The sequence below is a fragment of the Cetorhinus maximus genome, unplaced genomic scaffold (assembly GCF_964194155.1).
Source record: "Cetorhinus maximus unplaced genomic scaffold, sCetMax3.hap1.1 HAP1_SCAFFOLD_162, whole genome shotgun sequence".
NCBI classification, from domain to species: Eukaryota; Metazoa; Chordata; class Chondrichthyes; order Lamniformes; family Cetorhinidae; genus Cetorhinus; species Cetorhinus maximus.
Genome location: NW_027596150.1, coordinates 260913 through 288557, shown reverse-complemented (window position 1 = coordinate 288557; position 27645 = coordinate 260913). Strand labels below are relative to the sequence as shown.

Genomic DNA, 27645 nt, shown 5'->3' with positions numbered 1-27645 from the left:
TCTTGGATGATGAACTGCAAACGCTTCTTCAGGTGCTTCTGCTCCCGGACCAGTCACATGCCTCCACAACATCTCCTCGTGTTTCTGAACATGACACATATTGTAAGGGTTTGTTCATTTGGTCCTATGAAGGGGTTCAGAAGTTTATAAGGTTGAACGGTAGTATTTATTGGTAACACATAATTTTTTTGATACATACAAGACTAAACCCAAACTAGGAGCTAACTTCATGTTGACTTCTACTCGAGTCGCTCCATACAACTCTGGCCAGAATTTTACGTGGAGCATGTGGGCACGTGCCCATCACACCAAGTGTAATATGACGTGCGATGATGTCGGGCGTGTCCCGACGTCACCGCGCACCCTCGCGATATTTCGCCAGGCGGGCATGCGATGAAAATGGAGGCCAGGCCAGTTAAGGCACTTGAGACACCAATTGTCTCGGAGTTTCCATAGCCCGTGCGATTTTCACGGTGTTGCACGGGCGCAATGGGCAGGCGGGTAGGCCACATTTTCAAAAACCTCATCCACAGGTGGGATAAGAGGAGTGAGTGGGCTTGCTAATGAGAGCTGTTTGTATTTTAGCTTATAAGTTGCTGCTGCTTGCTTGTGTGAACAGGACATCTTCATTTCGCTTCAGAGCTGCTTTGACAGAAATAAGAGGCTTCAGTTCAGGACTCCGGAGGAGTCATACTACTTGGGTCCTTCCAGGTATCAGACAGCCTTCCCTTACCCTGGGAATGGGGATTGTGACACCTCCTCTGAGGTGGAAGAGAAGGCCAGAAGGGGGAGGAGGCCAGGTGTCCCTATTCAGCCTCCAGGGGAGGGACATGTGGGAGGTCAGGCGCAGGCACAAGGGGCGCAAGGCCAACAGGAAGTCCAAGGTGGAAGGGCCTGCAGAAGATGCCACTATCCTGCTGCCAGAGTTTACAGGCGGCAATGCAGCTACCTCAATATGTCTGAGGTGCAGTGCCGAAGGAGGCTCCACATCTCCAGGGAGACAGTGACCTGCACCTTTCAGATGATCAGCCCTGAGATCAGCTCTGACTGTGTGGGTGGACACCCCATGCCAGTGGCACTGAAGGTCATAGTGGCCCTCAACTTCTATGCCTCCGGCTCTTTCCAGGCGTCAGTGGGTGATCTTTGTGGATTCCCCCAATCAGCTGTCCACACTTGTGCCAAGCTGGTGACAGACGCTCTGTTTAGGTGTGCATTGACTTTCATTCACTACCGCACGGACGAAGCCAGTCAGGCAGAGTGAGCCAGACGCTTTGTAGCCATTGCTGGGTTCCCCCTCATCCAGGGTGCAATCGGTTGCACACCTGTGGCCATCAAGGCGCCAGCGGGTGAGCCGGGTGCCTTCGTCAACAGGAAGGGCTTCCATTCCATGAACAGGCAGATAGTGTGTGACCGTAGGATGCAGATTCTGCAAGTCCGTGCAAGGTACCCTGGCAGTTCCCATGACGCTTACACCCTGAGACACTCCCAGGCGTTGAGGGTATTCAGTGTTCCAGCCCAGCTGGCTGGATGGCTGCTGGGTGACAAGGGCTATTCCCTCAGAAGGTGGCTCATGACACTTCTCCACCATCCAAGAACAGAGGCTGAGCAGCGGTACAGTAGGAGCCACACCTCCACAAGGGCGGTGGTAGAGAGAACCGTCGGCCTTCTCAAGATGCGCTTCCGATGCCTGGACCATTCGGGGACGCACTCCAGTACCCCCTAGATCGTGCGTCACTGATAGTGGTTGCATGCTGCGCTCTCCACAATCTGGCACTGGAAAGCGGGGACGCAGTGGAAGAAGAAGATGTTGACACAGCTGCTCTGGCAACAGACGATGAGTCCAGTCGTGAGTCCGAGGATGAGCACGCTCAGGAGAACGCTGAGGGGATAGATGCTGACCTGGGCAACCTCCAGGGAGGCAGGAACACCCGGGATGCTTTGATCCAATGCTCCTTCAGCTAGCCTACCAAAGATGAACAAGCACCACATGCCAGGGCTGCAGGCTCCATACTCGATACATGACAGGAACATTTGCTTGGTGACCAACATGCACTATGTGCCATTTCAATAAAGTTCAATGACAAACAAGCCATTCATAACATCATGGGTTACCCTGATGAAGCACCCAGAGGCTTGTTGAACAGAAACACACTTAATGCTTGGTGCCTGGCATACATAATACAAATTAATCTGATAGGTGTTATCCATCACACCAAATAATATTTAACATAAAAGTTGGGAAAAAATATCACCAATAATAAGCCCATGTTGTGATTAAGGTGCTTTAAGTTTTCACTTGTGGGTGCAGTGGCTCTAGGTGCTCCCCCCCTCGCTGGCACCGGCATTGGAGACAGCCTGCTCACTCGGCTGTCCTGTTGGCCTTGATGACCTTGGCGGGCGTCCTCTGGCCTGTGGAGCCTGTGCTGGCCCCGCCTGGAAGGGAGCGGCCAGTGCCATGGCTGGCATCTCCCCAGTGGCCGCAGCCTCACCAGATGCCACGGTCACTGGCAGAGGGGCGGAGAAGCTGCTGCCCTCATCCGGAGCGCCCTGAGAGGAGCCCACAGAGATGACAAGCAGCTTGTGCACCAATGTGAGGTCACTTTGGACCTCCCTGCTCACCATTGATGGATGGGCACCTAGCTGGGATACTGGGTGCCCAATCCATCTCCCACACTGACAGTGACCAACTGAGGTCATTGCCACTGTGAGGGCTTGCAGGTCCGAGCACATCCCCAGGAGCCCCGATTCAGCTCCTGGAGCTGCCTCTCCATGAGAGTTGCCATTCTCTCCATGGAGGAGGCAGTGCACTCAGCCATGAGGCTCATTGCATTGCTCATGCTCCACATGGACTCCTCCTTAATGGAGACCATGGCACGCATTCCCTCATGTATCACTGCCGGATCCTCCCACACACCCTGCTGGACTTACAGCATCTGCTGCCTCAGGGACGACTCCAGAGGCTCATCATCAGCCACCGACTGAGCATGTTCCTGGTCCCCAGCAGTCCTCCGACTGCAGGCGCCCTGTCTCTGTCTGCATCTCAAGCGGGTGTGAAGTGCCCTCACCGATGTGCACCGAGATACTAGCCACCACTGTAATGCCCACTGAGGTGCTGGTATCTGCACAGGCACTTGCTAGGCTAAGAGGGTGTGACGCAGGTGCATTTTGATGGTTGCTGTCCTCTGGGGTCAGTGGTGGGCCTTCAGGCTCCTCACCCTGATGGGCTGCTGGTGAGCTTGAAAGGAAGAACAAGGATATGTCATTAGTTGAAGTCATTACACAGTTACTGTGCATGCCTGGCACCCAAATCAGGGTGCCCTCGTCTTTCCATTATCAATGGGGGTTCCATGTTCAAGGCTCACATCAATATAAAGACTACAGTGGAATGGTTGCTATTATAAACATTCTGACCTCAGTGCACTGCATTCTTATCTCCCCGTGACGCCCCAAACTCACCGCGGCCGGCTGACCTAGGCGCATGGCGCCTCTCCAGCTCCATGGCCTCCTGCTCATAATCGAGTTAGGATGAGTAGGTGGGGCAGTCCTCCGCCAGACGCAGCTTCTTGGCATTGTAATGGGATGTCTTCTCCTGAAAGGACAGAGGAGCATCGATTAGACAACCCTGTTCCTGCATTGCCATCACAGCCTGGCCAACCCCACATGAGGAATACCTCGCAGGGCTCAGCCGATTCGTGACCCTGGAGCCACAAGACACTCATTCCAAGCAGCCAAGGGTCACTCCCTTGCCCAGATGCTGCCTCATTGACATTTGTCACTCACACTCTAAGACCTCTGAGGTCCAAGGTGGGTGGGCAGCTCCTAATTGCTGTGCTAAGTGACGCATGCTAACACGGTTCTCACCCTTCCCAATCGCAGGAGATCATTGAGCCGCTTAGAGCACTGCACCCATGTGCACCTCACCACATCCTGGGAGCTCACCCTGGATGCCACCCCTCTCAGGCATTTTTGATGAGGTTTAGGGGGGGGCCTCCTCCTCCCGTCCATGGGGACAAGGATCTCTCTCCATGCTGCCACCTCTTCCAGGAGGGCAGCGAGACACTTGCCCTCCCGCCTGCCGTGTTCACCAGTTACGAGCTCCATCATGAGGTGTGTCTGCTTCACTGGCAGTCTTCGCATGGCTGCTGCAGCTGCTTTTGAATCAGCTGCCAGGTCACCATTGGACCTGGCGGACATTGAGCTCCCGCTCCTGCCCCCACCCACCCCTTCTCGCTGTTGCCATGGTCACGTCTTACACTGGGCTGGCCTGAATTGGCCCGCCTGGGTAAAATCCGATCGTGGGTGGTGGTCAGCTTCCTAACTGCCCCCGCAAGCCGACCGTAAAATTCTAGCCTCTGTCTCCTGTCTACTGTCATGTGTTTCTCTGCATCATACTGTCGGCAGTATTGTTCTCCTGTCTCACACTGAGCCTTGCTCTGCTGAACACCCTTACACTACAACACACTATTACACCTTGTTTCAGATAGTTAACAGCAGTAAGTTTGTTGAACAGCATCAATTGAGTAAATGAGCATAGTCATTGTTACAATTTTAATTATTCCTCCTTCCTCAAGTTACTTTTTCCTTTTGTCATGCATAACAACTAATATTTTTCTAAGGTTCCAAATAGATTTTCTTTAAAAACTCTAAAGAAAACCGATGATTTCAACAGGGCAAACTAAACCAATAGTGGGAGTAAAACAGTTATTGAATTAAATTGTTTCAATTGAGATACCCGGAGTCGACATTATTACTTTTGATTAGAATTCTTGATCACTCCACTCAGTAGTGTCTGATTTTACTGGGAATTATTTCAAGGTGCTATACAAATGCAAATTGCTGTTGTGGTTACAAATACCTGTGAGACCCATTCCTCTCCAGACAGGGTTTGAAGCTGTGTCCCAGAGAAGCTGAGACAAGCACAGACACAGCCTTGCTTTGAAGAACATGCCCTGGAGAGAAGATCAGAGATATGTGTTTGGAATAATCTATCAGTAAAGGTAGTAGAGACAACATCATTATACTAGTTCAAATATAGGTTCAAAAATGGGTGAGTTTGATGTTCCCAGCAGCCTTGCTTTGCTCACTCCAATGTCTAAGCTGTTGGATGCTACCAGGTGGTGTGTTTTTATAGGATACTGTGATATATCCCTGATGCCACTATGTTTATAAGACTCTAGCCTTGGCCCCCTCTTATTTCTCACCTACATGCTGCCCCCTTGGTGGCATCATCCCAAAACTCTTCAGCTTCCACATGTACATTGATGGCACCCAGCTTAAGCTCTCTACCACCTCTCTCAAGCCTTCCACTGTCTCTAAATTAGTAAACTAAATTATCAATTCTGGATGAGCAGAAATTTCCTCCAACTAAATATTGGGAAACCCAAAGCCATTATCCTCAGTCCCCACTACAAACTCTATCCCTTTCCCTAACAACTGTCTGAGGTTAAGCCAGATCATTCACAAGCTTGGTGTCAGATTTAACCCTGAGATGAGTTCCAACCTCAGATTCGTCCCATCAATAAAACTGCCTAATTCCACCACTCTAAAATCACTCAATTTCACCCCTGAATGCATCTCACTCTCCAACCAGTGTTCAATTCTGAATACTGATGAGAGAGATGATTCATCTGGGGAGTGCAGCCAGAGCCAAGTCCGGGGCACCACTGCTGGCTCAGGGGGGCAGAAAGATTGGAAGAGCAGAAGTGATAGGAGATCCAATAGAACCATAGAAAAGTTACAGCACAGAAGGAGGCCATTCAGCCCATCTTGTCCATGCCAGCCCGAGGACACAATAGTTAGAGGAACAGAAAGCAGCCACAGACATGAATTCAGGATGGTGTGTTACCTCCCTGGTGCCAGGGTCAAGGATGTCACTGAATGGCTGCAGAGCACCCTGAGTGGGGAGGTTGAACAGCAAGTGGCCAGAGTCCACATCAGTATCAACGACATAGATAGAAAGAACATGTGGTCCTGTGGTCAGAGTTTAGGGAGCTGGGTAGGATTTTTTAAAAAATTATTTCACTGAATGTGGGCGTCACTGGCTAGTCCAGTATTTTTATTGCCCATCCCTAATTGCCCTTCAGAAGGTGGTGGTGAGCTGCCTTCTTGAACCGCTGCAGTCCATGTGGTGTAGGTACACCTACAGTGCTGTTAGATAGGACATTCCAGGAATCTGACCCAGTGACAGTGAATGAATGGCGATATATTTCCAAGTCAGGAAAGTGAGTGGCTTGGAGGGGAGCTTGCAGGTGGTGGTGTTCCCATCTATCTGCTGCCCTTGTCCTTTGAGGTGGTAGAAGCCGCAGGTTTGGAAGATGCTGTCTAAGGAGCCTTGGTCAGTTGCTAGCAAGCAGAACCTCAAAAGTAGTAATGTATGGATTACTCCCGGTACCACGATTAGAGAGTATAGAAATAGGAGGATAAAGCAGATGAATGTGTGGCTGGAGAGAAGATGCAGGAGGGAGTGTTTTAGTTTCCTGGGACATTGGGACAGGGCTGGGGGAGATGGACCCATCAGGCTGGACAGGTTGCACGTAAACAGAGCTGGGAGCAGTTTCCCTGCGGGCTGATTTGCTAGTGCCAATGGGGAGGGTTTAAACTAACTTGGCAGGAATGTGGGAACGAGGAGATCTAGGAAGACCAAGGTGCACAAAATGCTAGGAAAGACAGATCGCACCAGAGTAGGAAATAGCGAGGTGTTGGGTCAGTCCAGCGAAAGAGGAAAAATAATAAAGTCTAAATTAAGGTTACTGTGCATGTGTGTGAATGCACGGAGTGTGATAAATAAGATTGCTGAGCTAAAGGTGCAGATTGTCACGTGGAAATATGATGTTGTGGAAATAATGCTGACCTGACTCAAAGAAGGGCAGGACTGGGTATTAAATATTCCTGGATACGAGTTGTTCAGGAAAGACAGGAAAGGAAGGAAAGGAGGAGGGGTAGCAGTATTGATTAAGGAGAATTTTGCCGTGCTAGAGAGAGAGGATGTCCCAGAGGGGTTAAGGACAGAATCTGTTTGGCTCGAGCTGAGGAACAAAAAAGGTGCAATTACATTGCTCGGTGTAGTCTATAGACTGCCAATTAGTGGGCAAGATGTAGAGGAACAAATTTGCAAGGAAATTACAGAGAAGTGCAAGACTTATAGAGTAGTTATACTGGGGACTTTATCTGAATATAGACTGGGAGAGTAGTAGTGTAAAGGGCAGAGAGGGACAAGAGTTCCTAGAGTATGTTTTGGAAAATTTTCTGAAGCAGTATTTTTTTTTATTCATTCACAGGATGTGGGCATTGCTGGCTAGGCCAGCATTTATTGCTCATCCCTAATTGCCCTTGAGAAGGTGGTGGTGAGCTGCCTTCTTGAACTGCTGCAGTCCCTGTGGTGTAGGTACACCCACAGTGCTGTTAGGGAGGGAGTTCCAGGATTTTGACCCAGTGACAGTGAAGGAATGGCGATATATTTCCAAGTCAGGATGGTGGGTGGCTTGGAGGGGAACTTCCAGGTGGTGGTGTTCCCATCTACTTGCTGCCCTTGTTCTTGTAGATGGTAGTGGTCATGGGTTTGGAAGATGTGTTTATGGAACCTGTAGGTTTCCAGTCCAATGAGAAGGGAAGCATTGCTACGCCTGCTTCTTGAGAATGAGGTGGGCCAAGTGGATCAAGTGTCAGTAGACGATTTAGGAGACAGTGATCATTGTATATAGGGTTTATGTTGGCTATGGATAAGGACATAGAACAATCCAGAGGAAGAATAATTAAATGGGGGAAAGACAATGGGGTAAGAATGGATCTGACCCAGATAAACTGAAATCAAAGACTGGTAGGCAAAACAGTAACTGAACAATTGTCTGCCTTTAAAGAAGAGATAGTTCAGCCACAGCGAAGGCATATTTCCACTGAGGGGAAAAGTAGGGCAAACAAATCCAGAATGACGAAAGATTAGAGATTAAGATGAAGCTGAAAAAGTTTGCTTATAACTGATGCCAGGTGGATAATACACTTGAGGACAAGACTGAATGTAAAGGGTTCAGTGCAGAATTCAAAAAGGAAATATGAGAAGCAAAGGGAGAGACTTGAACATGAAAGGGAATCCAAAAGTCATCTATAGGCCTATCAATAATAAAAGGGTGGTGAGAGGAGGAGTGGGGCCAATTAGAGACTAAAAAGGGGATTTACAATGGAAGCGGGGGATGGCTGAGGTATTAAATTAGTACTTCGTACCTGTCTTTACCAATCCATGCTGGTCATGATGAAAGAGGAGATAGTTTAAACACTTGAAGGATTTATAATGTATAAGGAGGGGAGGTATTGGATAGGCCAGTTTGTATTCTATAATTCTTGCACTTCTCTGTAATTTCCTTGCAAATTTGTTCCTCCACATCTTTCCCACTAGTTAGTGGTCTATAAAATACACTGTGCAATGTACTAAAAGTTGGTAAAGCATCCAAGATGCATTCAAGGATGCTGAGAGAAGTGAGAATGGAAATTGCAGAGGAACTGGCCACAATTTTCAAATTTTCCTTAGACCCAGGGATGGTGCCAGAGGCCTGGAGAATTGCAAACATTATACTCTTGTTCAGAACATGTTGTAAAGATGAGCCCAACAACTACAGGCCAATCAGTGTAACCTTGGTGGAGGGGAAGCTTTTAGAAATGATAATTTGGGTCAAAATTGATAGGCACTTGGACAAATGTGGGTTAATTAAGGAAAGCCAGCATGGATTTATTAGGGCAAATCTTGATCAACTAACTTGCTTGAGTTTTTTGATGAGATTACAGGGAAGGTTGATGAGGATAATTGTGTTGATGTGGGGTACATGGACTTCCAAAAGACATTTGATACAGTGCCACGCAAGAGACTTGTGAGAAATGCTAGAGCTCACGGAGTGAAAGAGACAGTAGCAACATGGATACAAAATTGGCTGAGTGACGGGAAACAGAGAATAATGGTTAACAGTCGTTATCTTGAACCGGTGTTCCTGAAAAATATTAATGATCTAGACTTTGGTGTCCTCCTCCACCTCCTCCAAGAACCATGGTCTAAGAGGCTGTTGACAACTACAGATTTCCATTGGATTGGTTCATGGTGATGCTTGGCAAAGTACTGCAGTTATTTGCCATTGCATCTGCAGTATGGCTGACCAGAAAAATCTCCCACTCTTACCACCTGCCATCGAGCATATTGGAAGGATTTACAGGCTGATGGTCAAGCTATTTGGCCATGTTATTCACGCACTCTCTATGACCATCAAGTCCTGAAGCGGGACTTGAACCCAGAGCTTTTGGCCCAGAGGTAGTAACACTATTACTGCAACACAAGACTTCTCTAGACCTTGGTGTACAGGGCACAATTTCAAAATTTGTGTGATGCTACGAAGATAGCAAGCATTGTGAACTGTGAGGAGGATAGTGTAGAACTTCAGTAGGACATAATCAAGTTGGTGAAATGGGTGAACATGTGGCAGATGAAATTTAATGCAGAAAAGTATGAAGTGATTCATTTTGGCAGAAAGAAAATGGAATGACAATACAAAATAAAGGGCGATGGAAGGAACCGTTGACAGTACTATCAAGTGGCACATAATCAGCAATAACCTGCTCACTGACGCCCAGTTTGGGTTCTTCCAGGGCCACTCAGCTCCTGACCTCATTACAGCCTTGTGTCCATTACAAACATGGACAAAAGAGCTGAACTCCCAAAGTAAGGTGAGAGTGACTGTCCTTTACATCAAGGCCACATTTGACCGAGTGTGGCATCAAGGGGCCCTAGCAAAACTGGAGTCAGTGCGGGAATCAGGGGGAAAACTCTCTGCTGGTTGGAGTCATACCTAGTACAAAGGAAGATGGTTGTGGTTGTTGGAGGTCAGTCATCTCAGCTCCAGGACATCACTGCAGGAGTTCCTCAGGGTAGTATCCTCAGCCCAACCATCTTCAGCTACTTCATCAATGACCTTCCCTCCATCATAAGGTCAGAAGTGGGGATGTTCACTGATGCTTGCACAATGTTCAACACCATTCACGATCCTCAGATACTGAAGCAGTCCATGTCCAAATGCAACAAGACCTGGACAATATCCAGGCTTGGACTGACGTGGCAAATAACATTCGTGCCACACAAGTGTCAGGCAATGACCATCTCCAACAAGAGAGAATCCAACCATCGCCCCTTGACGTTCAATGGCTTTACCGTCACTGAATCTCCCACTATCAACATTCTGGGGGTTACTATTGACTAGAAACTGAACTGGACTAGTCATATAAATACTGTGGCTACAAGAGCAGGTCAGAGGCTGGCAGAGAGTAATTCACATCCTGACTCTCCAAAGCACAAGTCAGGAGTGTGATGGAATACTCGCCGCTTGCCTGGATGAGTGCAGCTCCAACAACACTCAAGAAGCTCGATACTATCCAGGACAGAGCAGCCCCCTTGCTCAGCACCCCCTCTGTCACCTTCAACATTCACTCCCTCCACCACTGATGCACAGTGGCAGTAATGTGTATCATCTACAATATGCACTGCAAGAACTCGCCAAGACTTCTTCAACAATACCTTTCAAATCCACAACCTCTACCACCCAGGACAAGGACAACAGGTACATGGGAACACCACCACCTGCAAGTTCCCTTCCAAGTCACACACCATCCTGATCTGGAACTATATCACTCTCCCTTCACTGACACTGAGTGACCACAAGAAGATCTCACGTTTTTAAGATGTTTACTATAACAAAAAACGAAAGAAACTATTGACTAAACTCTACCTTTGTAGACAACTTATACTTTAAACAACAGAATGAAATACCCCTTTTTTATTTTTAGTGCAACCAAAGAAACAGGCTTCACAGGTTTATGTTACACTGCCCTTTAAGCAGACATTCAGTTCTGCTGAAATCAGTCCAATGTGATTTCCAGCTCCCAAGGATTTACCTTTGTTCTTTTCATTTCTCAGCCTGGTAATTTTAACCCTTAGAACTGTCCTTCATGGTGAAAGTATTATTGGAGATCCTCTCTCTAGCACAAGCTAGGCGAATCTTTCAGCTTCATTTTAACTCCTCATGAATTTGGTTATTTCAAACTTTGTGCAAGCTTCCACCTGGATTCTGGCCCAGTGAATCATAAAAATGTTGGCTCCAGCTGTTCTCTCTGTCATGGAACTTGGAAGATTAAACTATCCATGATATACATTGATATTTTGGGAGAACCTGTGACTCTATCACAATGGCTTCCTCTGTTTCTTTCCCATTTCAAAGCCCATCACCATAGCGATGTGAATCACATGGGCCTTGTATCTAGGTAGAGATGTTGATTAGCTATCCTTGAGACCCCGACTTTCTTTTATCTTGATACTAAATGGGCAGTTTAAAGCACAGCCATTTACAACCTAACATTCTCAACACTTTTCTTTTATTCATTCACAGGGTGTGGACTTCGCTGGCTGGGCCAGCATTTATTGCCCATCCCTAGTTGTGCTTGAGATGGTGGTCATGACTTGGAGACTCACAGTCTATCCACTGGCATCATAGCTGCCTTCGCCATTGTCTGCAACTGTGAACCTTTCTCCCAGTAAAGAAAACTAGATCTTCCTTTATCTTCAGCAGCCCATCACACTGACCTGTTAGCAGGCAGACTTCATCACAGGTCTCATGACCCTCTTCATTTTATCTTAAATTTAAAGGCGCAGACCCAAAACATAACAATCTTATAAGCCTCATAATTGTAGCACCTGGAACCATTCTTGTAGATCTTTTCTGCACCCTCTCTAATGCCCTCATATTGGCCTGGGTTTTCATCCTCAAGATGGGTAACAAGAGTCAGGAAAGTTTCCGGCTTGGCCAGGCCGCCTCAGAAGAAAGTGCCCATAAAGATCTTCATTGTGGGATGGTGGGTGTGGACTAGAGTTGGCAGGCTGACCCAAGAAAATGTTTGGAAGCAGACACAGAGGCTGCCAGATTCTGAGGCAGGCTGTTTAAAAGGCCATGGTGCTACAGGAGTTATCCCAAGTTAAAACATTACAGAAAGACCCCCCACCCCTCACATCCTCTCAGCCCTCACACATTCCCCATGCCCCATCATGCCACCTTATGCCCCCCAACCATCCTCTATGACCCCTTATGCCCCTTGTACCAAGGTAAGGGTCCTCACCTGCCTCTTTTGGCCCCTCATGTCCCCCATCCCAAGCTTTGGAACTCCCATGCTCACTATACACTGTATAGAAGCAATGAATCCTGGGGAATGAACCAGGGCATGGCTGTCACCTATTTAGTTCTGTTGAAACAGGCACAATATGTTCTTTCTGTCTGCAAAGAACAAGGCCCTGTGTATTAATATGTGTAGCCTCTAGCATGCATAAGTGCACCACATTGCGAACCCGACTGATAACCTTAAATTGGTTGTAAGTGTATTTCTTAGAACACTCATGATTGTTTAGCATATGTTGTCCAATTGCAGAATCACATCTAATGTTGGATATTCCCCAGGGTAATGCCTTGACCAATCAGAGTCAACCTGCCTGATTTGAATTTAAACAAAGCTTGGCAGTTAACTGTCAGTCATAACTTAACTGGTGCATTCTCCATGGCAACACCTCTAACAACCAGAGTCCACACTTGCATTCTCTTCTCATGAAGTATAAATTGTTGCTCCCTTTACATTTGACATTCTTGCAAATGTCCTGATGAGTGCAAGACAAAAAGTTTTGACATGTTATTAATAAATATTGTTTCCCAAAACAGATCTCTAGGAAAAACAACTTAGCAAATCCTGTCAATTAGAGTACCTACACTTCATCTACACTTCTCCTACTTCACAAATGAATCATGGAATGATACAGCACAGTTCATTTGGCCCAGCATGCCTGTGCCATGAGTGATCCATGTGGCGTTTTCACCACCCTTTCAGGCAACACATTCCAGATGATAACAACTTGTCGTACAAAAAAAATCTCACCTCCCTCTTTTTTGTAAAACAGCTAAAACCCATGTTCTTTGGTTATTGACCCTCCGGCCAATGGAAATAGACTAAATAAGCAGAAACTATCATAGGAACAGTAGCTGGCTGTAATTTTTGCTCTAATTTGAAGGTTTTGTTCCCCTTATCCTGAATTCTTCCACCAGAGGAACTATTTCTCTCTCTATGCTCTGTCCACCTGCTCTTTTCCCCTCACTTTCTAACAGTAGTGTTGGTACTGGTTCTCAGAACCTCAATGTTGGAAGGTAACCTCAGTCATGATGTATTTAAAGGGGCATTTTCTGTCTTTCAGACACTGATGTTGTATTCGAAGTCCAACGCTCCACCATGAACCATGTGTTGACCCCAGTGGATCCCATTGTGTATGATTTGGTCCACGTGAACAGGGGCAAGGCCTACAGCCCAGAGACCGGCAAGTTCACCTGTCCCAAGTGTGGCCTTACTTCTTCAGCTTCTCCTCACTCCCAGGTCGAGGCCTGCAGACCAACGTGAGCCTGATGAAGAATGGGCAAGAAGTTAGTTTGATCCACAGTGTCCTGCCCAGGGACAGTTCCCAGCTCTCCACGCGAAATGTCATCCTCGATCTCCACACGGGGGATCAGGTGTGGGTAAAGCTGGCCTCTGGAAACCCCTGGAGTGAAGGAGGCTCATTGAGCTTCCAGGGGGTTTCTACTGCTTCAGTAAAGGTGCCCATCAGCTGTCTCAGTTCTGGGAATTATGCCCGTTTCCTGGACATTTCTGCTGGTTTTTTAAAAATGCGATTGCTGTGCTTTTACTGACGTAACTTGAGCTAGGCTGAGGAATGAGCAATCCATCAGCAATTTATATATATAGGCAGAGTGAGAGATACACAGACGGTGTCAGGGGGAGAGTATGCGGCAGTGTTAATGAAGGCTGAATGAACAAGAGGTAGAGTCTGGCAGACACAAAGGGACCCTCTCGGTAACCTAAATAAAAAAAAGTGGGGTAAGTAAAACTTTGAAAATACAAAGGCACAGCTGATGACAATGGAAGATGCATGGCAGAAGAACAAGAGGAGGCTATTCAGGCCCTCCAGTCTGTTTCACCATTCAATTAGTCATGGCTCATCTGCATCTTAACTCCATTTGTTCAACAGCTTTTTGGGAGTGAGAGCTCTAAATTCCCACTGTCCTCTGTGTGAGGTGCTTCCTGGCAATCACCCCTGAACAACCGAGTTTTAATTAATAGGTTATGCCCTCTTGTTCTGAATTCCCTCACTAGAGGCAATAGTTTCTCTCCATCTACATTATCAACTCTTTTAATAATGGTACGACAAGATTTCACTGTAATCTTCTATATTCAAGGGAATACAAGCCTCATCTATTCAATCAGTTCTCAACATTTAATCCTTTCAGCCACATTATCATTCTGTTCAATATGTTGCATCCTCTTCAAAGCCAGTTTATCCTTCCTGAGGTGTGGAGAACTGAATGCAGTACCCCAGATGTGGGTTAACCAGAGATTTATACAACTGTAACATAACTCCCACCCTTTGAATTCCAGCCCCCTTGCTTGTGCCTCTCCAATGATTCCATGTTGGCCTCACAGTATGCACTGGAATAGGTGTAGGTGATGGTCTATCAATTGAAAGGCCCAACTCTTTACATTATCTGGAGAATCTCAGGTTAGAGTAAGTTAATGCTCTTGTATTGTTCCTCAAAACCTTATTATTGGTATTTAGCTGTGAGGGACTTGGAGAGTTTGTACTGGGGCCTCTCTCCTGACCAGTAACCTCCCCACTGAGCCTATCAGGGTCAATATTCCCTCCAGCTGATTTCTTCAGGAGTATCTCTGGTGTTTTTTATTCCTTCATGGGATGTGGGCGTCACTGGCTAGGCCAGCATTTGTTGCCCATCCCTAATTGCCCTAGTTCAGAGGGCATTTAAGAGTCACCCATATTATTGTGGATCTTAAGTAAGGCTAGACCAGATAAGGACAGCAGATTTCCTTCCCTAAAGGACATTAGTGAGCCAGGTGGGTTTTTACGACAATAGTTTCAGGGTCATCATTAGACTTTTAATTCCAGATTTTTATGAATTCATATTCCACCATCTGCCGTGGTGGGATTTGAACTCCTGTCCCCAGAGCATTATCCTGGGCCTCTGGATTATCAGTCCATTGGACCACCAGCGACAATACTACTATGTCACCACCTTCCCCGGGTGACAGGCCAAATGAAACAGAAATTCTGGCCGATGTTCAGCAAACCGAAGTGAAGGGCAGCAGGAGTCCTGTGACTGCAAAATATTGACTGTATGCCTCCACCTGACCATTAAATGCAGCAGGAATCCCTGGATGGCTGGATTATTGATTGGTCTCTCTTTCAAACTCCATTAGAAGCAAGATTTCTCTACTTGTGTTTGACAGTACCCCTCTGAGTCGGAAGATTGTGGATTCAAGTCCTAATCTAGAGACTGAAGCCACCAGTCATTAATCTTTGGCATTCTCTTCCACAGACAGCAGTGGAGGCTGGGTCATTGAATATATTTGTACTGCGTTAGACAGATTGTTGATTGACAATGGAGTCAAGCGTTATGGGGGACAGACCAGACAGGAATCAAAGCCACAATCAGATCAATCATGATCTTATTGAATGGTGGGGCAGGCTCAATGGGTTGAGTGGCCTACTCCTGCTCCTAATTCTTATGATCTTATGATATGACACTCCTGATGCTGGTACTGAATAAGTGCTTCATTGAAAGAGGAGACGTTTCTCTGATGACATGTTGAACAAGTCTGGCCTCTCAGTTGAACATAAAAGATGCCAAAGCCCCCATTTCATGAAGAGCTGAAAAGTTTTTCCTGGTTCTCTGGCCAATATTGATTGCTCAGCCTTCACCAAAACAAGCTTACCTGGCCATTATCACATTGCTGCTTGTGGGATCCTGCTGTGCAATAGTTTGCTGCTGCATTTCTTCCATTAAAACAGTGATCACACTTCAGAATGTTCTTCCCTGGCTGTGAAGTATTTTGGGGCATCTTGAGGTGGTGAATGACACAATGGAAATGGGATTTCATTCTTTTGATTCTATGCAAAATGGCTGTAGCTTTTTCTCAGGCTGTGAGTGTCCAAAGCAGCTAATTAAATGGCACCTATCCCAGAGACCTGCTGAGTTCTATGTTTCTTTCTTTGGAAAAGTCTGGAGTATTTAGCACATGACATCTGGTCATTAATAGTTCTATGTTGTCACCTAGATATCATCATTTATTTGAAATTAGTTAAAACCTTTGTTAAAATAATGGGCAGGCGATGTCATATGACTGCTGTAAATACTGGGTAATATAACCAGTCATTTCCTAATACCCTTCTTAGTGCACAGCACAGGAGGAATCCTGCTGAGGTATTTCATCTTTCTAGGGCTGTCATTGTCCTGATCTAGATTACTGACTAACAATTTTAACCCAGACTGCAAGATTAAATGAAGATTTTAGTTCAAATATTCTGCCTTTCTTTTGCACATTCATTATTTCCACAGTTACAACTAATTTGAACATCCATATAGACACTAACCTTCGACTGAGACATATTGGAAATCACACAGCTTCCTACAATTCACTTACAGCTCTTACATCAGAACATTGGACACAGGAACAGGAGGCCATTCCACCATTGAGCCTGTTGCTCCAAGTGACAACATCATAGCTGATCTGCATCTTCACTCCATTTACCTGCCTTTTCTCCATGTCCCATGATACTCTGATAGAATCACAGAAAAGTATGGCACAGAAGGAGGCTATTCAGCCCATCGAATATGCTTTGGTTCTTTTGAAGAGCAATCAGATAGTCTGAATTCCCTGCTCCATCCCTGATATTCAGCGACTTTTTCTCCTTTAAATATTTATCCAATTCCCTTTTGCAAGATCCTATTGCATCTGTATCTATTGCCTGAAACAGTGGTAGAAGCAGATTCAGAATAGAATTGGATAAATACTTGAAAAGGAAAAAAACATGCAGGGAGATGATGAAAGGGCAGAGGAAATCTAAGGTGAGGAAAAACTTTTTTTGCTGAGCAAGTGGCTTGGATTTGGCAGTGCTTTCCACATCATAACAAATTGTTGTGTCAAAAATTCTCATTTTCCCCTCTGGGACCTCCTGAAATTGGATTTGGGCCCATCACCCGCAGAGTGGGTGGAGAGGCAGGCTGGCCTGAAGCCCTGTCTCTTGTTCCTGAACTGTGTCAAAGTTTGGAAAAAACAATGAAACAAAAATCATCCCTCCGGCCCTCACCCCTCACACACCCTCTACGCACACCCCATGCCCGATCCATGCCAACTCATGCCCCCCCACCCACCCCATACCCTCCATTCCAACCTATTTCCATGTACCCATCTCCCATGGCCCCATATACTCTTCATGCCAACCTATGCCCCTGCACCCATAAGGAAACAATGTTTTTAACATTTCAGATATTGTTTACCAAAAATTTAAAGGGCTGGACTTTTAAATGCCTTGATAGAGTGACAGCCCCCTTTGACAGGTAACTTTTGACAGGTCCTTTTGATAGGTGCTTCTGACAGTATTGACAGTTGATCGTCAAGATCAACAAAGGTCTGTTGACAGTTCCAAAGAGCCGGACGATGAGTTTATGCACTTTTTACACACATCTATGGCAACTTTTAACAATTCCAAAAGGCACCTGACCACCTCCAAAGGACCAACCCCTGAAGGTGTCCCTGGAACAGATCCAAAAGGGTAACTTACCTCTTGGCCTACAAAAATCCTACTTCAGCGGGGGCAGCTCATGACTTAAATGGCCAGCTGCTTCCATAAAACTCGAATTCATAGTCTTCAGTTCCATTTGAAACTCCTGAGATCCTGAAGGAGTCGATGTCTACTTAGGGTCAGTGAGCCTTCCCCCACAATGGCCGAGGTCAGTGAGTCAGTACCCAGAATGCCGCGAGTCAGTAACTCTTCACCCGCAATGGCCAGGGTTGGTGAGTCGGTACCCAGAATGCTGCGAGTCAGCAACCCTTCACCCGCAATGGATGGGATCAGTGAGTCGATACCCAGAATGCCAGGGTAAGTGACCCTTCACCCACAATGACCAGGGTCAGTGATTTGTACCCAGAATGCCATGTGTCAGTAAACCTTCACCCGCAGTGTCTGGGGTCAGTGAGTTGGTACCCACAATGCCATGAGTCAGTGACTCTTCAGCCGCGATGGCTGGGGTCAGTGAGTCAGTACCCGTAATGCTGCGGGTTAGTGACCTTTCACCCGCAGTGTCCGGGGTCAGTGTGTTGGTACCAGTAATGCCGCGGGTCAGTGACAATTCCCCTGCAATGGCCGAGGTCAGTGAGTTGGTCCCGTAATGCTGGGGTAAGTGACCCTTCACCCGCAATGCCCAGGGTTAGTGAGTCGATACCAGTAATGCTGGGGCAAGTGACCCTTCACCCGTAATGCCCAGGGTCAGTGAGTCAGTACCTATAATACCCTGGGTCAATACCCTGCACCCACATTGCCCAGGGTTAGTGACCCTGCACCCACGATGCCAAGGGTTCATGACCTTGCACCCACAATGCACAGAGTCCATGACACTTCACCCACAATGCCCATGATAACTGACTCTACCCCCACACTGCCCAGGGTTAGTGACCTTGTACCCACAATGCACAGGGTCAGTGACCCTTCACCCACAATGCCCATAATTAGTGACCCTACACTCAGAATGCCCAGGCTCAGTGATCCTACACCCCCAATGACGAGAATAAGTGATGGTATACCCACAATGCCCAGAGTTAGAGACTCTGTACCTACAATACCGAGGATATGTGACCGTTTACATGCAACATATCAGAACAGTGACCTGCACCCACAATACCCAGGGTCAGTGAATCTGTACCCACAATGCCTGGCGTCTGTGACCCCCATCCTACAATGCCCAGGGTTAGAGACCCTACATCCATAATGCCCCCACTATGTCTGTGACACAGTTCCGCCTACTGTGTAGGCCTGCACCCAATTGGGTGTCTGCTAATTTGACTGACAGCCAGGGTGACCAACTGTCACACATTTTACGGGATTGTCCGCAAGCCTACTTTCACTGGTCAATATAAGCATTGCGATTCTTACGGTTCCATTCGCTACTGATTGGACTTATTGGCAACCTTGTAAATAGGGTCTGAGCGATTTGCTCACCTTGCAAGCTTGATGTTGAAATAGGGGCATCAAAGGCATCCTGCAGGATAATCACTACCCTGAACAGATCATTTCACGCTGTATATCACACAAACTCATGAACAGGTCTAAGGCCGTCACTTTCAGCCCTGAAAAGCACCCAGTCTACCTCCGCTTACCCTGGAAGGGTAAGGTGTCTGAAAAATTTGAGCAACAGGTGAAGCTTCCTGTTTCAGGCTGCTACTATGCAGTAGCAACACAAATGATATTCACACTAACAGGATGCTGCTGTCAAGCCAAAAACAAGTGAGTAATATGGTATATGAATTTCAGTGCCAGTGTGATGCTAGGTATGTAGCTGTACGTCCATAAGAGTGGCGGATTGTATCAAACAGCATGTTCCAGCTGCTGTTCGTAATGGGCAAGGTACAGACTGCATCCAATCAGCCTGTGCTGGTAAAATTCAAAACAGTGTCCAACATTAGATGTGATTCCGTGACTGGACAACATTTGCTAAATAATCCTCAGTGTGTAAGAATTATGCTGACAACCAATTTAAGATTGTCAGTTGGGCTTGCAGTGTGGTGCATTTGCGTGTATTGGAAGCTACATATATTAATAGGGCCCTGTTCTTTGCAGGCAGAAAGAACATGTACACACATTGCACCTGTTTCAGCTAAACAAAATGAGTGACATCTATTCGCTAACTCATTCCTCAGGATAATGCCTTGACCAATCAGGATCAAGCTGCCTGGTTTAAATTTCAAATAATGCTTGGTAGTTAAGTGTCAGTCACCAACACTGGTGCATTCTCCATGGCAATGCCTCTACCAATCAAAACCCACTTGCCAACCAATCAGAACTTTCTTCACAAACAGCATAAATTGTTGTTATCCCCTTATATTGGTATTCTTACAAAGTGTCCTCATGAGTGCAAAACGAAAAGCTTTAATGTGCCTCTTTTTTCAGCAATACTTCCAAAGAATTTTGTCAGAATTCAGGGAGTTGAATGTTTTCTGTTTCACTGAAATCTGGACATCCCAGGCAGTGCAATTAACATTGATGGATTTGATCTATGATCTATTTAATCTCCAAGATGGATCTGCTACTGCTACAAATCAATCTGGAGGAGGGGATGTATGTGAATAAACATTGCTGCTGAAACTTTCAGGTTAAGAAACATATTTGCCTTGTTAACATTAAACTACTGTGCGTGGCTCTTCGACTCTTCTATCTGCCCTCTGAATTCAATCAAGTACAAATTATTCTGGCATATTTCCACTGGATGATAATATGGAGGAGGCACTAGGAGTTATGAAATAGTCAAAGAAATGGATGCTTCTCCAGATTCACTGAAGATTATCTTAGGTGAGATTAATCATTGTGACTTGACTCTGAGGGATGTTCTCCGTAACTACTCCAGGTGTGTTGGCAAACCAACTTGTACGGACAAGAAACTGAAACAATGTTTCTTCTCCTTTCCTGATTCTTACAAGTCTCTGAGTTGACCAGTGATTAGAGATTTAGATCATAATGTTGTGCAACCCCTTCCTAAAAATAGACAAAAACGGAAAAAAACCTGTCAGGAAAGTTTGGAATAATGTGGCCCATTCAAGACCTGCAAACTGCTTTGATAACATGAATTGAGATATTTTTTCTGGACGATGTTGACATAAGTAAGAGCAGAGACATTAGAAATGATTATATTATCGTTTGTGAACAGCTTCATGTCCAAACTAAAACGATTAAGATAGACCCAAATGAGAAACCCTGGATTACAAAGGATTTGAAAGTAATAATGAAGGAAAGACAAATTGCATTTAGTATTGGGCACCAAGACAAACTTAATGAACTAAAAATGAAAGTGAGAAAGGAAATTCAGAATGTGAAAGATGTGTCCAGAGACAATCTACATAATAGTTTTAGGACAAATAATCTCAGAGATGCATGGAAGCGTACGCATAAAGTGACAGGCTACACATCGAGAAAGAGAAATGACCCCTCTTAGTTTGCAGGCTATTCCCATGATGTTGTGAATAAACTGAATGGATTTTTTAGCTGTTTGGAAAATGATGAATTTGAGGGACCTGTGATTATGCAGCAGGCTTCACTTTGTGAATTAGAAGGATCTCATGTTACTATAAACAAATGGGTGGAGAGCAGCAATTCAAGTGAGTGAATCCGGCGGAAAGCATGTGGCCAAGATCAGATCAGCGGCAATATTCTTGAAGAATGTGCTCATCAGCTGGCAGTTCCTTTCCCCCTGGTCTTTCAGAAATTGTTTGACACGTTTACTGGTCATTGTTGTTGGAAATCAGCCATTATTGTTCCTGTTGCTAAGAAGTCACTGACGGCCTTTTGAGCTGAATGATTGCTGACCAGATTCTCTTACGTTGGTAGTTATAAAGTGTTTCGAGCATATTGTGTCAAAGTGTCTTTTAGATCCTCTTGTTCCATATATTGATCAGTTACAGTTTGCTTATCAACCTCATAATTCAGTGGATGATACTGTTCTGGTCTTGGTTCATTTGATCTAACAGCACACAGATAGATTAGACACTTTGCTTGTTTCGGTTAAAATGCAATTATGTACTAAAGGTCTATCTGTCTTGCTGTAGTCAGATGACCTCTGTTATGAGGTACTGACTCGAAGTAGCCATGTTACACTCAGTTCTAATAAAGGCAGAGTACTCAGTGTGCTCGTATCAATGCTCACACCACCTTTATTGGTTTCTCTTCAACTTTAATTGAAGTTGCAACTTCATGCAACAATTCAAGCTTATTAAGAAATTGAAAAACCTTGATGTGAACCCTACTCTCCTACCTTGGATCAGTGATTTCCTTCACAACAGGACCCAGCGGGTGTTAGTCTCTGGGATTTACTCAGAACCAACGCTAATGAATACAGGATCTCCCAGGGCTGTGTTTTTTCACCTGAGGTATGCTGATGACACGGTACTTGTTGGTCTCATCAGGAATAACAAAGTTAGCTTTAGGAATTTGGCAGAGAGATTCATTAAAGGTTGCGATAGTAATTCTCTTAAACTGAATGAAAACTATAGTGTTGTAATATCTTGAAATAGCAATTTGCACATAGCGTTCACTTAAAGCTGTCATGCAGAATAACACCAGGTGATGGAACTTTAAGTAGAAGCAGGAGAAAGTGATTGGAGTGATTGTTTATTGGAGGATCCGTATTGTTTGCTTGTGCACTTTGTCAGCTGTGGCTCAGTCCATAGCATCCTCGCCTTTGAATCAGAGGGTTGTGGGTTCATGTCCCACTCCTGGAAAACCAAGAACTGTGATTGTACTCGAAAGAAGTTGAATTCCAACTGTTTCTAAGCCCCAAAAGGCTCACACTTGGCCAGGGGCCTCACATGGATGAAGCAAAATAAGAAGGTATGAATCTTTTTGGAGGGTTTTGCCTAATCTTTGCAGAGTTAAAAAACATTTTAAGTTGCAAACAATATTTCAAGTTGCAAGCTGCAGATAGACACAGTCAGGCTGTATTCAAAGGTGTGCAAGCTACTCAGATTTAACAATCAGGACAGTTTTACAAAGAAGTTTAATCACAATTGCTGATGACAATGGCAGTCATTTCTATGCCTAATTTACCCCATCCTTGAAGTACATCTGCAGCCATCCTCTGTATTCCCATGCTGGAAAAGGTAGCTGAGGCGTTTTGAAGGAGCCATTACAGGTTTTGTCGTTACAGAGGACAAAAGGAAAAAGGTATTACTTTTCCACTCTGACGGTGTGGAGAAGATATTTTATTAGAAGATATTTTCGAAATGCATCTGAGCAAAGTAACTATGAGTCACTACAAAGGCACTGAATGTCTTATTTTAAGCTAAAGTAAAATATAACATATGAGGCAATCATTTTCAGATGCACAGGACAACAAGCCAATGAGACAATCAACCAATACTGCACACACTTGAGGATACTAACAGCAAATGTAACTTTGGTGAAGTTGGACAGGTAGAAAGGGAAATAAAAACACAAATCATCAAAGTGCCTCTCCAGCCAACTACACAGGAAAGTAATGGAGAAAGGTAGAAAGCTATCAGAGCTACTGGAGCTTGTAAGGTCATTATTGCGATCCGATTCCAGAGCCATTGACGTTTAGGCTGCCAAAAACTGCATCCCAAGATCAACGCCTGTAAGCGTTGTTCATAGGTCACATGCAGGAAACCAAAGCAATAGCAGTCACACAAAGAGAGTCACGACGTGTCCAAAAAATTCTTCCACTGTGGCAGTGCTTACCCACACCGAACAAAGTTCCTGCTGCTGGTAAGCAGTGCAAAACCTGTGGAAAACTTAACTGCTTCGCTCATGTTTGTCATTCATCGGAAGACTCAACTGCCAGCTATCAACAGAAGGGTTCCATGTATGCTTACCACAGTAAAAGGGTGAGAGAATGCAGCCAAACTAGAGGCAGATGACCCTGAACATACTTTGCTGCTCTCTTTCAAATGCAACAACAAGCCACATGTGACAGTAACCACTAGCTACTCAGATGTAGATGCTCTCATAGATACAGGAACATCTGCAAACGTCCAAGACGCTTCAGGATCGCCTCATTCTGTGAAAACCAGGGAATGAGAACGTTTTTCCTTACAACACTACTGAAGCACTAAAATTCTCAGGACTTTTGAAATGGTAATCTCATTCAAAGACGTAAAAATGAAGGTTGTATTTTATATTGTCCCTGGAGCATCTGACACACTAATCAGTTTTCACACAGCAACGTATCTGCACATGATTGCTTTCACACACGCGATCCCTACGTATACCAGCAACAAACAACATCTCAGCCGCATAGGCCTAAATGAAGTGCTTAAGTCACTAAAACTAGCCAACATCAAAGCGGCAACTAACAAGATGAGGCATTACAACTATGTATGATAGCCATGGAATCAGGAAACTGGGAAGGCGTGATCGAAAGAGAGTCTACAAAATGATATCTCTCACAAAGTCTTCACATTGTTCAAAATGAGCTTATTGTTGCAACTGCATCTGACCTCATGTCATGCAACAACTGCATTATCATTTCACAATCATTGAGGGAGTGTGTTGTCAACTTAGCGCATGAAGGTCATCAGGGAATTGTCAAAACCAAACAACTTAGGGAAAAGGTATTGCCTAGGAATAGACCATATGATTGATTTTGTGTTCAATCAGCATTTGCCATGTCAAGCAACCACAATGTCAAACCCTCATGATGTCTGCGCTACCTCCAGGACCATGGATTGAGGTTAGTGTTGACTTTGTAGACCTGTAGACTGGTGACCTGTAGACCTACTTGTCGTCACTGACAACTACAGCAGATTCCTAGTTGTAGAAATAGTTGTGTCTACCTCAATGAAAGCAGCCATCCCAAAGCTTGACAAGGTCTTCGCATTGTTTGGAATTCCTCAAACGGTGAGAAGTATCAATGTACCCCCATTCAACGACAATTAGATTAGTAAATTTGTGAACTATCGAGGTTTCACTCATCGGAAGATCACACCTGTTGGCCAAGAGCTAATGGAGAAGTCAAGAGATTTATGTGTAATTTGAAAAAAGTGATACCAATAGCTACAGCTGAGAGCAAGTCATGGAAGCAAGAGCTGTATTACAGAGCAACTCCTCACTTGACTGTTGGAAAACTACCAGCTACACTCACTTTTGCACATCCTATGCACATACATCTTCCTGAGCTATCCCAAGGATCCAATAATCAGCATCTTTGCTAACGCGATCATGAACAGTTGAATCGAAACATGAAATTTAGAGCTAAACCACTAAATCCAGGAGATAAAGTGCTTTAGAAACATGATGGTCATGTTGGAAAGCAAAGAACCCCTGATAACATCCAACCATTTGTTGTGACTGACCCAAAAGGACCAATGATCACTGCTAAATGCAGTTCACAAATCATCACATGGAATGCACCATTCTCCAAAGCACTGAAAACACTATTCATAGCCATCAAATCAGATTCCAACATTGACATCATAGATGAAGAACACGACACATCAGGTGAAGAACATGAGTCCAATGAGACCACACCTGATGGTTGACAACATCCTATTTGTGACAGAAAACATCCATCATACTTAAGTGACTATGTGACAAAGTGAAATATTTTCAGTTGATGAGAAAATCTCTCATCTCATTGTATATAACTGAGTATGTTGGTAAATCAATTCAATCATTGGAGTATGTGATATGTTGAATGGCCAATTCATGCTTACATTTATTGTTGAGACTATGGAGATGAATCATTGAAACATGCTACGGCCAGAATTTTACGTCTCGCTGGTGAGCGCACGCCTGACCCGAATGAATGTGAAATAGCACTAGATGATGTCGGGCGAGTGTCCTGATGTCATCGTGCACATAAGCAATCTTCAGGTCAGTGGGCGCGCATGGGCGTTGGAGCCATGCCTGCCAACAACTAAAGTGCCATTAATGCCTTAAGGCCATTAAAAAGCTAATTGAACTCGATTTTACATTACCTGTATAATTTCATACTCGTCGCACAGGCAAAACGGGCAGCCCACTTTTAATCAAATCTCATCCAAGGGCGGGATAAAAAGGGTCAGCAGGATTGCCATTCTGAGTAGTGAGCAGTTTAGGAGATAATTTGCTGCTGGTTGCTTATTTGAACTTGACAGCTTCATCCCTGTTCTGAGCTTCAGTCTTAGCATTTCTAGGCTTCATTTCAGGACTCATTGGTTGCTCCAAGACCCCCGCAGGACTCAGACCGTGTGGACCCTTCCAGGTATCAGACAGCCTTCTGTTACCCTGGTAATGGGGATTGTGCTCTCTGCTGGAGGCACCTCCTCTGAGGAGGAAGAGAGGGGCAGAAGGGAGAGGAGGCCAGGTGTCCCAATGCAGCTTCCAGGGGAGGAGGGGTGCAGGCCCAATGGGTAGTCCTAGACGGAAGGGGCCACAGAAGATGTCACAGTCCTGTTGCCAGGGTTTACAAGCAGCGATGCAGTTACCTCAACATGTCCAAGGTGCAATGCCGAAGGAGGCTTCACCTCTCCAGGGTGACTGTGATCTCCATTTGTGAGATGATCGGGCCTGAGTTCAGCTCCGGCTGTGTGGGTGGACACCCCATGCCAGTGGCTCTGAAGGTCACAGCGGCCCTCAACTTCTATACCTCCGTCTATTTCCAGGGGTCAGTGGGGGATCTTTGTGGAGTCTCCCAATCAGCTGTCCACAGTTGCATCAAGCTCTGTTCAGGCAGGTACTGACCTTTATTCTTTACCATACGGACGAGGCCAGCGAGGCTGAATGAGCTAGAGGGTTTGCAGCGATTACTGGGCTTCCCCCGCATCCAGAGTGCAATCGATTGCACACGTGTACCTATCAAGGTGCCAGCGGGTCAGCCGGGTGCCTTTGGAAGGGATTTTACTCCATGAACGTGCAGATAGTTTGTGACTACAAGACCCAGATTCTGCAAGTCTGTGCAAGGTACCCAGGCAGCTCCCATTATGCTTATATCCTCAGACACTCACAAGTGCCAAGGCTGTTCACTGCTCTAGCTCAACTGGATGGATGGCTACTGGGCGACAAGGCTATCCCTTGAAAAGGTTGCTTCTGACACCTCTCATCTACCCAAGAACAGAGGCAGAGCAGGTTATTATAAGAGTCATGCCTTCACAAGGGTGGTGATAGAGAGAACGATAGGTCTCTTGAAGATGCGCTTCCGATGCCTGGACCGTTCAGGGAGAGTTCTACAATACCACCCAGAGTGGGTGTCACTGATAGTGATTACATGCTGCTCTCTTCACGATCTGGCTCTAGCAAGAAGGAAGGGGATCTTGAGGCAGCTCCACAGGCCACAGAGGATGAATCCAGTGGTGAGTCAGAAGAGAAACCTAGTGGGGAGAATGGTGAGGATCTGGAGGCAGATCTCTGGATCCTTTATTGAGGCAGGGACACCTTGATTCAATGCACCTTCAGCTAGGCTGCCAAAGATCTGCTTCCACCTCATGCCAGGGCTGCCGCCTCCATCCCGGATGTCTGAAATGACCCTTTCATTTGAAACCAAAGTCCACTCAGTGCTTGTGCAATAAAGTTTAGAGCCACTCACATCCAGCAGTAGACACTGACATGCCCTGCACCTACAAAACAAGTGAAGCATATCAGGCCATTAAGACAAAAGCAAAATGTATATTATGTTGTGACTCACATCAAATGAACACCCCTTAACCAGCTTATATTTCATCCCTTTTCTATTTTTACTTAGTTCTGTTGAAGGGTCATGAGGACTCGAAACGACAATTGTGCTCTTCTCCGCCGATGCTGCCAGACCTGCTGAGTTTTTCCAGGTATTTCTGTTTATGTTTTATAACAATGTATGGTACTAATTGTCACACCAGTAAACATATTAACAAAACATGGCAGAACAGAGGCCTCCATGCCAAACATAAACAGGTGGAACCAAACTCAGCATTTTACTCATCCTTAAACATCATGGGGAAAATATCTTGAGAGTAAAGGAACTTTAGTTAGCTTTGCTTCATTAACCAATGGCTGAATGATTAGAC

At 45.5% G+C, this 27645-nt stretch overlaps 1 long non-coding RNA gene across 1 annotated transcript; it reads right to left on the bottom strand.

The window, feature by feature from the left end:
- Positions 1-41: 41 nt before the first annotated feature.
- On the bottom strand, positions 42-27423 carry LOC144672945 (uncharacterized). Its single transcript, XR_013574217.1, has 3 exons — positions 27288-27423; positions 4856-4949; positions 42-124 (listed from the first exon to the last, which is right to left on the bottom strand). It is a non-coding gene; the product is annotated as an uncharacterized LOC144672945 (long non-coding RNA).
- Positions 27424-27645: the final 222 nt, after the last annotated feature.